The sequence below is a fragment of the Lissotriton helveticus genome, chromosome 2_1 (assembly GCF_964261635.1).
Source record: "Lissotriton helveticus chromosome 2_1, aLisHel1.1, whole genome shotgun sequence".
NCBI classification, from domain to species: Eukaryota; Metazoa; Chordata; class Amphibia; order Caudata; family Salamandridae; genus Lissotriton; species Lissotriton helveticus.
Window position 1 is genome coordinate 461,436,478 of NC_136059.1, and position 13,312 is coordinate 461,449,789.

The 13,312-nt window shown below is 47.7% G+C and overlaps 1 protein-coding gene across 1 annotated transcript in view; it reads right to left on the minus strand.

Annotated features, from left to right (window-relative positions):
* Nucleotides 1-13,312, minus strand: part of ANKRD55 (ankyrin repeat domain 55) — a 747,192-nt gene that overhangs the window by 644,733 nt on the left and 89,147 nt on the right. The window lies entirely within an intron of this gene.

The following is a 13,312-nucleotide window of genomic DNA, read 5'->3' on the forward strand; positions in this document are numbered from 1 at the left end:
TAGCCTTAGTTCACGATCGAAAACTAAAACAAATTCTCAATCAAGGAGGGACTTCACATCAGTGCTAAGTTAAAATTGTATTGCAATGACTGCAATGCAAAGAAACTAACTGTAGTGTCCTAATGTGCTACTGTCCTCTTGAGGGTAAGCTATAGTCTGTTAATCCTCTCTAGGTCACTACATTCTAAAACACTATGGGGCTGATTAGGATAGCGGCGAATCCACCACCGGCAGCCTGCCAGTGGGGGATTTACCGCCATCGTGCGGCCCAGCTCCACCCGCCAGATAAGGATGGCGCGCGGATTGCTGGCGGACGGGAAGTCCATCCGCCACAGGTCCGACACAGGCAATCATTACAATTGGCTGTCTGACCCACCCTGCATCCACAAAATGGTGTCCACCAGATTAGGATGCTGCATACCCGCCAGCATGTATATGGCGGTTCAACTGCCATTCACAGGCTGGCAGGGATGTACTTTGGGGGCAGGTAGCGAGCTCCCCTTCAGCAGGGGCACTCAAGTTTTGTACTTGGGGGACACCTGTGGTGCCGCCCAACATTTCCCTGCACTATGTGGCAGGCATCGCGTGTGCCCGCCACATAGTGCAGGGAAATGCCAAACTTGCATTTTTACCATTGCGGCGGGTGGTGCAGCCAGCAGCACCCACCGCAATGGTAAAAATGCACAGTGCGACCTCCACAGTGGCGGTCTCATTGTAATTGCACTCGCGGGACTGCCCCCATATAGGCAGCCGGTCCCAATACTCATGACGTCCGCCATCATAATCAGGCTCTGTGTTAGGGTTTCTCTAGGAGTGGCAGTTACTCTTGATTCAGTTGCTGGCTGAGGTGACTAAAACAGCTCACCTTACCTCACCATCAACTAACCGAATAGCTATATGAAACCCACAGCTAGTCAAGGAATATTATTGAGGCTGTTCATGGATCATACATGATTGACAAACTTCATTTAGCCTCTCATTCATATCCCACTATATTCTACACAGAAAGATATCTTTTTATGTTTAAATCACTTTATATTAATAGCAAACTAGGTTACGCTAAGGTCAGTAAACCACAAAACAAAAAATCTTGGAAGGAAGGAACAACCGACAATAGGCTTAAATTGCTGGTATTGCAGCGAATAATGAATCTTTCCTCACAGCATTTTTATCTAAGAATAACACTTCAAATGACAATGCGAGATGTCTCTACAGAGAAACATGTAAGGTTCAATCAACGGAAAAAGGGATAGAATGCGGCAGAGGTAGTAAGGCAAGGATGGCTCCACGAAGGTTCTGCATCAACAGGAACTAACTAGGGAGGTTCAAATAACGATAAGGCAACAGCACTCCACAAAATAAAATTCTCCACCCTCCCTCCACTTGGGCCTACGCAAAGGTTCAAGTCGTGTTAACAGCCTAATTTGCTATTGACTAACACTCTTGCCATCACATCATGTCACCATCCCTTTGCCTTGTTTATGTAATCCAGTACAGCCAGGTCTATCTCCAATGGCATGAACATTTACAATTTGGCTTCTTGCTTTCTCTTCAAAAGTGCTGAAAACCACAGAGAGGATGGGACACTAATGTCTAAGCGTTCATTTTTGTCAACTAGCACTCTTTCTTTCTGACTTGAGTTGCTGTGGTGGACTGGAAAAGTACAATTCCCCATCTTTCACTCTTAGGTTATGTTTCAAGACTCCACTTTTTTCAATAAGGAGTCTTTGAGGACCATGATTATTATGCTATCATCACTATCATCTGTGGATCACGGGGGACCTTGTGGGGGACTTGGACAACTTACATAATACCTCAAAAATCAGATTGTTTCACCTAGCTCAACTTTTACCGGGCCCACTCAGCTCCCCATCTGCTGCACTTTCATACCTACTATGTCCATAAAAGCCTCCACTCCTGTCACCTTAGTCTCCATATATTCCAAGTGAGATTCACCTATTGATGTTGTTTTCTCCACCTTGCCAAGCTTTTTTTAAATAATTTCTAGTGCAATTTCACGTTGACTCTCAGCCAAGTTGCCAGCTGTTGTGCCACAATCATTATCAGCACTCACTTCTTTTTGAAGATGGAAAATGTTTCTCTTTTCTCTTCTTTGGTGCTTTTTTGCCACCATGAAATTCATAGTTCACCTTGCCGCTGTGACTGCAGCTAGACTCAGTAGGGTTTGCTAGCTAACTCTCTTCAGAGAGAGTGTACCTGCTTACTACAGCACCCAGCACCCATGGCTAAGCCCCGTTCAGCTGACATATACTGATAAGTCTGAGAGATGCCTCCAACCACTTGTGTGATGGTGTGTGCTTAGGCAAACAGACACCTCTCACAATCAGGCCAGTGATACTTAAGCCTCCTCTCTCTGTTGGAGACCAGCTTGTTCCATCCCTGTCACATGGGAGGGAGAGGTGGTGAGGTGTTGCCATTATCTCCATACCACAAGTGACCACGTGCTCTTTAGTTATTCAGACGTCATCATCGGCTCTCCTATCCCTTCTTCTCTCCTCTGCAAGCATTCCATGTTGAACAGAGCACAGAAATCAGGCTAGGGCAGCCAAAACGCAGGTAAAACCTAAGGAGCTCGGTGTCAGAGACTGTAATAATATTAGAAAGATGGATGCCAGCAGCCAAGCCCCTTGCCTCCCAAGAGTAGAGTATGTTATGCTTGAATGACAGGCAAGTACAAAGTAATTGACCCACAGGAAGATTAGAAGAGTTTCACAATTTTGGCCCCTGGAAGCAAAAAGTAGAACCTTTACAGGTTTTGAACAAAATGGATGCCATTCACCTGCATTTCCTTGCGCTTACCTGAGCTGTGTTGATGGGATGTGCCTTTCGGTCAACTTTTCCTTATACAAATTGGTGCTTCGTCATTTGAAAAAAATACTGTGCCTCATCACAATAACTACGGTTATATGGAACAAGAGAACCTAAAGGAGCAAATGGTCAGGGACCTTGGGTGCTTAGACTGTTTAAAAAGAAAATGGTCCCTAGACAGTATAGATAATGAGAGGTAATGAATATAGAAAAAGAATCGTTTCTATATTGTCTGTCCAGCCGGACAGTGTTTAATAACAAATATATTTGTATAATCATTATTCCATGCACTACCACACAAGGACAATCGTGGCATACATAGGGAGTGTCGGTTTAGTCAAGAAGGAGAAGTCTGCATATAGATCACATTTGGCATACAAATATATTTGTTATTTAACACTGTCCGGCTAGACAGACACTATAGAAACGATTCTTTGTTCTATATTCATTACCTCTCATTATCTATACTGTCTAGGGACCATTGTCTTTTTAAACAGTCATCACAGTGACTAGGCAAAACTTGCAATCGTGGATTGGAAAAGATGTAACTTGTGCAGTATAGTTATGAAGAGCGGAAATCTACCAGGACTCGACACTAAGGACCTCATTACAATGTCGGTCAGAAAGCCTCCGACCACTGGTCAGATGCTTTCCACCGAACATGGTAGGTTTAAATTGGGTAGGTTTAAAGTCCAACCGCTGCATTAGGATGACAGCGGTCAGAGTTTAAACTGGCGGGGGAATCTGTGGAGAAGCGTGGCTCAATGTTTAGAGCAGCAGACCCTGATGCAGAGGTCTGGCCCGGGACCAGGGTTCAATTCCCGCCTCGGTGGCTCTTGGACTCAACTTCCCCGGACCTGATAATTCTCGCCTCGGTGCCTATTCTAAACATGGGTCCCACTCTGTGACTCTGGGCAATAGCTTGCTTAATCTCCACAAAGGCCCCTGCAGCGCTTGGATGCCTGGCTTCACCTTGGGGGCGCCCAGGAGTGGACATTTCACATGGAAAAGCCAGGAAGGGTTCCACAGCGGTATGAGTGCAGCGCCGGGACGCCCCGTCACGTGGGCAGCCGTACGCTTTACAAATACAACACATTTACATTTACATCTCACGTGGTTCCGACTGGCTCAAAGAAGCCTTCGGTTAGTCGGAAAGGCACCATAATCCCTTAAGGACGCTGTTACCACCATCAGGATTATGATGTCGGTTTTCGACAGCAAATCCGTGTAGGCCTTTCTGACATGGACTGGCTGTCGGAAACTGACTTTGGGGGCCTGCTTTCCCCTGGCCCTCAGCATGTGGGCCTGGGGGGTGTCTATGGTGGCATGCTCACGGTGCTGGGATGTTTACCAAGGAGGAGTTTTAATGAGGAAAGCCGCCATCCTTTTATGCCATTAAATGGTGTCTGCTCACCAGGGGGCAGATTTACGAGCCCCTTGCGACACTTTTACGCCGCAGTTGCGTCACTTTTGTGACGCAGTGGCGGCGTAAACAATGCGCCATGTTGCAACTTATTTACAACGTGACGCATCTAGGCAGATGCGTCACGTTGTAAAGCCCTGCGCCACATGAATCCTGCGTCAGGTTTCATGTGGGCGTTCTGTCGCAGGGTGGGTGTTCCCTCGTAGGAAAGCCCCGTAAAACTGACGCAGTGAAATCTACAAGATTCATCGGGTGGGAAAATCTGACCACCAATCGGAGTTATCGGCTCCGTAAAACTGTGCAGGAAGGAGGCAGAGTTTCGACCGCGACGCTGCCCAGTGCTCAACCATGGCACTCCGGAGTCACCGAGGTGGGCCCTGGCGGCAGATCGAGCCTCCACGGGGTCTGACGCCTTCCACAGTCCCTCTCAACTCTCCCAGCCGCTCCTCATTCTCGGCTCCGTAATGAGGAACTCTTGCCTGTGGCCCCCTGCACTTCATGGCAGCTGCTAGACGCCCCTTGGGAAGGGGTGTTGAACAAAGGACTATACTTTGCGTTGTATATGGCCCCAAACCACTGCAGACTTGTGTTCTGGTGGTACAGTTGGTACACTTTGGCCATGATCGAACCGTCATAAGAGTGGATGGTTGTGGCATTGGCGATACAGTTTGTCCTTGAGGGCCCCTATTGAAGAACTTTGGGGTGTGGTGTGGTTCACCTGTACTTTCTCCGGACTCTTGGTGGTGACAATTCTGGACGTTTTTGCCCCCACTGCCCTTCCCACTTGAGGTCTGCACCGGTTCTCTATCTTGATACAATGGCCACTGCTAAAGGCTCCCAACAGACCCATCAATTAACATTGGCGAAATTTGCTCACACTAAGTTGGACGCCTCTGAAGAGAGACACGATGACCCGGAAATGAGACAGCACAGCAATGTAGGGGCCCGACATTAGTGGACGTCATGGAGGCAATCCAGGAAGTCTGAACGTGCTGGAACACAAGAGTGACGTGGTCACGACTTAGGTCACCCTTATCCGCAGCGACTTCCGCAACATGGGAAATAGAGTTAAGGTAACCAAAGACTAACCCTGGACGTAGTTTGCGTAGCAGTACTACAGGTAGCACGCAGTCTGGTAACATAGCTGATGACACTGTGTACTTGTCTGAACTGTGGAAAAATTGCAAAATTATTGTAAATGGCATCCTGCACAATACCAGTTATGATAAAATTAAATATCTCTATCTCTATATATTAAAGTGCATATAGTACTTTCACAAAAGTGAAACTGTAAAGTTAGCAAGCAGTGAGAGAGGTGATGATTTTGGGATCCTCCCTAACCTAGTGGGAGTACCAAACAGATGCCTTGAAAACAAAAAAGCACATCTTATTGAACAATTTGGTGGTGGTCCCATCCTCTTAGAACCACCCCAAGCACGGTTATTGGCAAAAAAACATTCCCAACCAAAGGCCCTGCAAAGCATTATTGGATGAGATTAGCAGTGGGCAGTGAATATTATATAGTATCAAATATCAAAATAATTCTACAAAGAGCTGCAGTTCAACTGGTGGTTACTAGATGTCCCTCACGAGTCAAATGCAAATGCTTGATGAAAGGGTTTCAATGGTTTTGTATTTGACTCGTGAGGGACATCTAGTAACGACTAGTGGAACAACAGTTTGATGTAAGAATAATTTCAATGCTTTGCATTTGACTCGTGAGGGACATCTAGTAACGACTAGGTGAACTGCAGCTCTTTGTAAAATAATTTTCATATGGCATAGTATAATATTCACTGCCCACTGCTAATCTCGTCCCATAATGCTTTGCAGGACCTTTGGTTGGGATTGTTTTTTTGCTAATAACTATGCTTGGGGTGGTCCTAAGAGGATGGGACCACCACTGAAGTTCAACAAAATGTGCTTTTTGTTTAGTCTCGTCCCATAATGCTTTGCAGGGCCTTTGGTTGGGATTGTTTTTTTGCCCATAACTGTGCTTGGGGTGGTCCTAAGAGGATGGGACCACCACTGAAGTTCAACAAAATGTGCTTTTTGTTTATGCTCTTTGGGCATCATTTATGAGGCTGTGCATCACTTTTACGCCCCTGGTGTGTCACTTTTTGTGACGCACCAGTGGTGTAAAAAAATGTGCCTTGTTGCGCCATATTTACAAAGTGACGCATCTAGGTAGATGCGTCACTTTGTAAACCCCTGCGCCACATTATACCTGCGCCAGGTATAATGTATGCAAGATGGCGTATTGATGCAAGAAAGGGTTGTAGAAGTGACGCAGTGAAATCTATGAGATTTCACTGCGCCACTTCTAGGACACAAATGCGTCAATTTCTTACGCCTGCCTCACAGCAGGCGTAAGACTGACGCAGGCCCTTTCACATGGGGCTTGCCCCATGTGAAAGGATACATTGCTGGAGTTGCGTCACTTTTGTGGCACACTCCAGCAATGCGTCACTTTCGCGCCATACAGATACGTCAGAAATACTGACGTATCTGTAACTTATTGCGCAATGATGCGTCATACTGTAAATATGACGCATCATTGGTTTCGCAAGGAGGGCGCAATGAAAAGTGACGCATCGCTGTTTTCACGCAGCGATGCGTCACTTTTCATAAATGAGGCCCCAGGTGTTCAAGGCATCTGCTTGGTCCTCCTCCCAGGTTAAGGGGGACCCCAAAATCATCAGCTTTCTCATTGTCTAATGTTTTCATTGTAAAAGTTCACTTTAGTGAATTGGATATATGCTTTTAAGCACGTAAGCATCTGAGGATGTTGCTGATTTAGCTGCTATGCTACCTGCTCAAAGTCGCTCGAAACACGGAACCAAAACCTGAAGTATGCAATGCTCTTCCTGGCTAAGTTGTGGGTGCAGGCAGAGGGGAAATCATGGTTCTTCCAGACACCAGAGGAATCCTGGGAGTGGCTGGAAGACTGGCGCTCCTCTGGCGATGGGAGACGTTCCTCCCCCAACCGACAGCAGAGGCAAGACAACCGTCTTGAAATGAGAGCGATTGATAGCAGATGGGCCGGGTTCCATGGCTGTGCATTGTCCCCTTTTTTATGTACGGCAGTATCTCTCGCCAGGCTGAAGTGACTATAAATACCGATTGGCCCTATGAGGGTGAGGGTGACTATACTGTGTGATGTAATGTTTGCGATATCTTTTAATATATACTGTTGGACATTGTACAAATTAGGCAAGCTCCTAAATTAAGCACATTGCTCCTGGTTCTCGATCGAGATGAGACTTCCACTTATGACTATTTGGACTCAGTGTTCGAAGGGTCTCACTGTTATCAACTTAATATGCCTTGGGATCACGTAATAGTTATCATGGGGGAATGTGCTCATGTCCTTGGGTAGTTTGGCTTTGTAGCGTTCTCCCTTACTCAATTGGGGTGTGGCTAGTTCTCCGTCCACGTTGCAGAGATGTAGGGTGGGGGGTTCAGGGGGGTTTCAACGGGTTTTACTTTTGTCATCACAAGTAGGTTCAGTGCAGTCAAATGGATGGTGCTTTCTTTACCACATCCAGGGTCATCAGCAATATATCTAACATTTATCAGGGGAACAGTGATGGACAGACGTTTATCTTTTCTTTGTTACCCCTCGGGAGGAGGGGCACCTTGCCCCCAGTATGAATAAGTGCTGATTATGATGCAAATCCACCGATGGGCCACCTCAAATTAATCTCTTGGAATGTGAACGGTTTGGGTGATCGTATCAAGGGGAGTACAGTACTGCAATTTTGAAGAGACACACCCCTGACCTTGTATTACTCCAAAAAACACATTTACAGGGAGTTTCCTATTGCGCTCTTATTAGGTGGGGCTATAGGTTGGTGGCTCATGCCGGCTACACTAGGGGGTCCAGAGGGGTGTGAATCCTGGTACGTACCTCCCTCCCCTTCCAAATACAAAAAGTCACACAGCCCCGCAGGATCCACTGCGTAGGTTCGTAACGGCCTCGGGCAGTGGGAGGGTCGATCCCTTAATGTGACTTGTTTATACGTGCCCCCTAGATTTTATTCCCCTCCATTGCAAGACTTGGGCCCGCATATGTTGAATTTACCTGAGGGTAATATACTGATGGGGGTCGACGGCAATACAGCGCTAAATGGCGATCTTTACCACATGCCGACTAAACGGAGGAACCAACCGGTAAACTACTGGTGGACTTTTTGGGGGCACTAGGCCTGATAGATGTTTGAAGGACTTGTAACCCCACAACCAAACACTACACATTCCACTCAGGGCACAATGGAGTCTCTTATTCATAGATTATTTTTTGGGCAAGGCCTCCCAACTTCCCATGTTTGGCGATATCTCCTTCCTTCCCAGGGGCATCTCGGTTCACTCCCAGATTTTGACGTATTACAGGGGGGGATTGGAGTGCCACCTCCCTCTCATCACGACATGACGCTCAATCCCTGGTACCTCAGAGTGCCGATGATAAGAGACAAACTGAACAGGGGCCACCAAGAATTACTTTGACGATAATGACAGATCTGTTGAATCAGACATAATTCTCTGGGAGGCCTCTAAGACTGTGATCCGGGGCTGTGGGGTCGCGGCGATAGCAGGCCACAAAAAACAAAAATGCAAGCAGATGGAGGAGATGGAGAGTGAGATTGCCCACCTTGAAAGTGACCTGGTGACCTCGGGTACCTCGGACACCGCACACAAACTGGCTAATAAATTAAAAGAGTATAGAGATATTGCGGAGGAATCGGCAAGGGTCCAGTACTGAGCCACACAACATTGGGTCTATGACATAGGCGACAAGGCCACTAAACTACTAGCGTGGCTTGATAAGAGAGAAATGGCATAAAGTTGGGTTGCTCAAATTATTGACCGTGAGGGTATGACAATACAACACAGAGCTGGGATTGCAGGAGCATTTGCCGACTACTTCTGGCGGGTTTATCCTACCACGCATTCATTCACCCAGGTGGAGGTGGCGGAACTGTTATCGACTTTGCCTTTGCCTGTCTTAGAACCTCAGGATGTCGGGATCTTGATGCCGCCTTGACGAGCGAAGAGATGTCAAAATCGATTGGCGCTTTGCAGTCCGGTAAAGCCATGGGCCCTAGTGGCCTTCCAATTGAACTTTACTAAACCAACCCTTCCACTATTGCCCCATTCCGCGTGCAAATGTATGAAGAGAGCGCGACGAAAGGTGTGTTACCAGAGACACAGCGTCTTGCAACTATCGCGGTCATTTATAAGAAGGGGAAAGCCCCTGAGCACTGCAGTTCATACAGACCCATTTCCCTCCTGGATCCAGAAGTCAAAATATTAGCTAAACTGCTGGCTCGGCGCCTTTTGCCTTACCTTCACAAGCTGATACATCTGGACCAATTCGGCTTTATGCCAGCTAGAAACACCGCACTGATCTCCGTCGCCTATTCGGGGTCCAGGGATGGGCCTCCACTATACAAGAGGACTACGTAAATATGTCACTTGACGCCAAAATGGCGTTTGATATGATTGAATGGCCCTTTTTGTTTGCCTCACTCAAAATATATGGGGTCTGTCCTCGATTTTTGTCTTGGTTACGTCTTCTTTACTCAAAGCCTCTAGCCCGGGTCGCAGTACATGGTGGCCGGTCACAGCTTTTCTATTGGAAAACGGCACGAGACAGTGTTGCCCCCTGTCACCATTGCTTTTCGCTTTGGCTCTTGAACCACTGGCTATTTGGATAAGGACGGACCCCCCTTATTAGGGGTCTCAATTGGTTAGTAGATTGGGGGGGACAAGATTTCCCTCTAAGCCGATGATGTCTTGCTTTATATAGCTAACCCCCGCTTCTCTATTCACAGGGTACTACATATGTTTACTCTTTTCCAAAGGTACTCCGGTTACACTATCAATTGGGATAAATCTTTGATTTATGTATTGAGTGGGGGCCCCCCACTGGTCCCCAATGGCTGTGAAGCCAAAATAGTTACGGATGGCTTCCAGTATTTAGGTATCTATATCACTTATGACCCCTCCATTTTTTATGATAGGAGCCTTTTGACCCCCCTGCACCGCCTTTGGGCGGATGTGCAGCACTGGAAAACATTGCCCCTCATGCTGTTAGGTAAGCTGCCCTTTATAAAATGATGGCGCTCCAGCGCTTTCTATATGTCCTACAGAATACGCCACACTTGGTTCCACCTCGCTACTTTCAATCTGTTGACGCTGAGGTACGGACCCTGCTTTGTGACTGCAATGTTCCCCGCATTGCCCTTACCAAACTTACAAAAAGCTGATATGATGGCGGCATTGCCTAGCGCGCCATTGAATCCTATTATTGGGCCTCCCAACTAGTGGTCTCGAAGCACTGGACACATCGACCTATTGCAGACCACGCCGATAGGATGGGCAGGCCCAATATGCTTCCAGGTAACTATCTCAGGGCACTTTACGGTGGTGCGAAACACACACCCAGATTCACACCAACTTCCACCACGGTTGCTCTATGGAATAAACCAACGGCTGCACTTGGGTGGAAAGATAGGATCATGCAGGTTACCCTGCTGCTTGACTCTTGCCGACTGAGGATGTTGTCCAAGCAACCAGGGTTCGATAAGTGGGACTTGATCGGCCTCTCAAAGGTCGTAGATATGTGGAAGGCGGGTGGGGTGTCTCCATTCACTGACTTGTAGAGAGACTTCTAGCTATAGGGAGGATAGACCTTTCGTTATCTCCAGGTCCGCAACACTCTTCGTAGAGCGATCCCTAAAGGGACAGACTAGCCGGTCTCCGCGCCCCTGGAGGATAGGCTCTTGGACGACTATCTCCAGGAGAAGGCCATCTCATTAACCTACCGTAAAATATCCTGAACAACACACCAGATACCCAGCAGAAAACTCGCTCCAAATGGGCGGACGACATAGAGGACATGGACGGCAATGACTGGCGGGAGGCCCCCACCTCCCAGCCCAAGGTAGCAATCCGTTCCTGCTTCAAACTCATTCAACGTAAACTACTCCATACAGTCTACTATACTCGTTCATTGCTGGTCAAGATGGGGATACTGGACTCCCCGGCTTGCCCTCGGGGATGTGGTCACGTCTGAACCTACATATACCAGTAATGGGAATGTCCGGTCCTTCAGGGGTATATCAGATATGTCCCGGATAAGTAAGGCACCTATTGATGTCTCCCCTCGGCTCTGTCTTTTAAATATCTTGGAAGCCACGGACCTGTCCCGATCAGAGAGGATGTGGGTTTCTTTAGGCTGCATGGTTACGAAACGTAATATAGCAAGAACATGGTTGGGGGGAGTTCCACTACGACACACTGATTGGGGGTCCGATATGGACTGGTGTATGCAAGCAGAGAGTAATTTACGAAAGTTGGGGCTGCCCGCACAAATGGTCGACAATTTGGGGCTCATGGAAGGAAAGCAGGGGCTTACTCTGTACCCCTTTCTCTGATTCCCCCTCAGCGCTGATAGATAACGGAGATATTTGATGTGTGAATACAGAGGAAACTACGAAAAATGTGATCGCATCATGGACCCTGGGATACATTTTTATCGTGATTGTACTACCTTATCATGACCACCTGTGAAGGTTGATTACTGCACCATACTGCACCTGTTTTTTTTCATTGTGTGTTTGTAAGTTGTTTCTTTAATAAAAATGTTACAACAAAAAAAGAGTGTTTTTCAAATGACATTGCTGGTGCTCTCTGATTTCCAGCTAAATTACGTATCAGACATGGAGACAAGGTGCCCGTTTTCTCCCAACAGGTGGCATCCGAGACTTTTTTGGTCAATGAAAGGAACGGACTGCCAGAGCAGAAGGGGCGTCCCTCTTCGGGCTCTTTGGTTAGGTCTGACACAATATGATCCTTTGCTAGGCCTAATTCTGCTTTCTAAATCGGGTTATTGGAAGCAGTACTATAAGTTGCACGTTTCATGTTGTTAGACTTTTAAGATCAATGAGATGTATTGTTGTGTCAATGTTAAATACTGTGTTGCTGTTTCCCTCTCTCTCTTGTAGCCCAAGTTTGGGCTACTTATTTTGGCCCTGAAGTTCACTGACGTTATATGGAGGTATGTAAGCATAAAATTGTAATCTCAGGGGCATATTTACAATAAGTGGCGCATCTCTGCATATCAGCAGGGATGCGCCACTTATTGTGCGTAACGGCTCCGCCACCATGGATGCGCCGCATTGTAAATGCGGCACATCATTGGTGGCGGAGCCGTTACCATGGGGCAAAAACGGCACAGATGCGTCACGCATCTGTGCTATAAAAGTGACGCATTGCTGGAGTTTTGTCGCAAGTGCGACGCAGCTCCAGCAATGCTCTGGGGGGCCCTATCTTGTCAATGCTGCGTCAATCCTTACGCCTGCTTCAAGCAGGCGCAGGGTTTTGACGCAGCATTGGCCTAAAAGTGACTGAGTGACATCTTGTAGATGTCACTCAGCCACTTTTAGGAGGCGTTCCTGCGCAGGAACGCCGCCCCCTGCGCAGGAACGCCTCCTTATGGCGCAGGGCTTTACAACGTGACGCATCTCCCAGATGCGTCACGTTGTTAATACCCCGCACCATGGCGCATCTTTTGCGCCGCCACTGCATCACAAAAGTGACACAACGGCGGCGCAAAAGAGGCGCAAGGGGCTTGTAAATCTGCCCCATAGAGTGTTAGAGGCCTCCATTGATAAACAATCTTATCGACTAGGGGGCAGATTTATGTTAACTGGCGCATCCCCAGGGATGCGCCAGTTAACATGCGCCACAGCTCCGCCACCCATGGTGCGCCGCATTTATGATGCGGCGCACCATGGGGCAAAAATGGCACAGATGCGTGACGCATCTGTGCCGTAAAGGTGACGCATTGCTGGAGTTGCGTCGCAAGCGCGACGCAGCTCCAGCAAGGCTCGGGGGTGCCCCATCTCCACAATGCTGCGTCAAGACCTACGCCTGCTTCAAGCAGGCGCAGGCTTTTGACGCAGCATTGGCCTGAAAGTGACTGAGTGAAATCTTATAGATTTCACTCAGCCACTTTTGCGAGGCGCACCTGCCCCGGAACGCCCACCCTGCGCC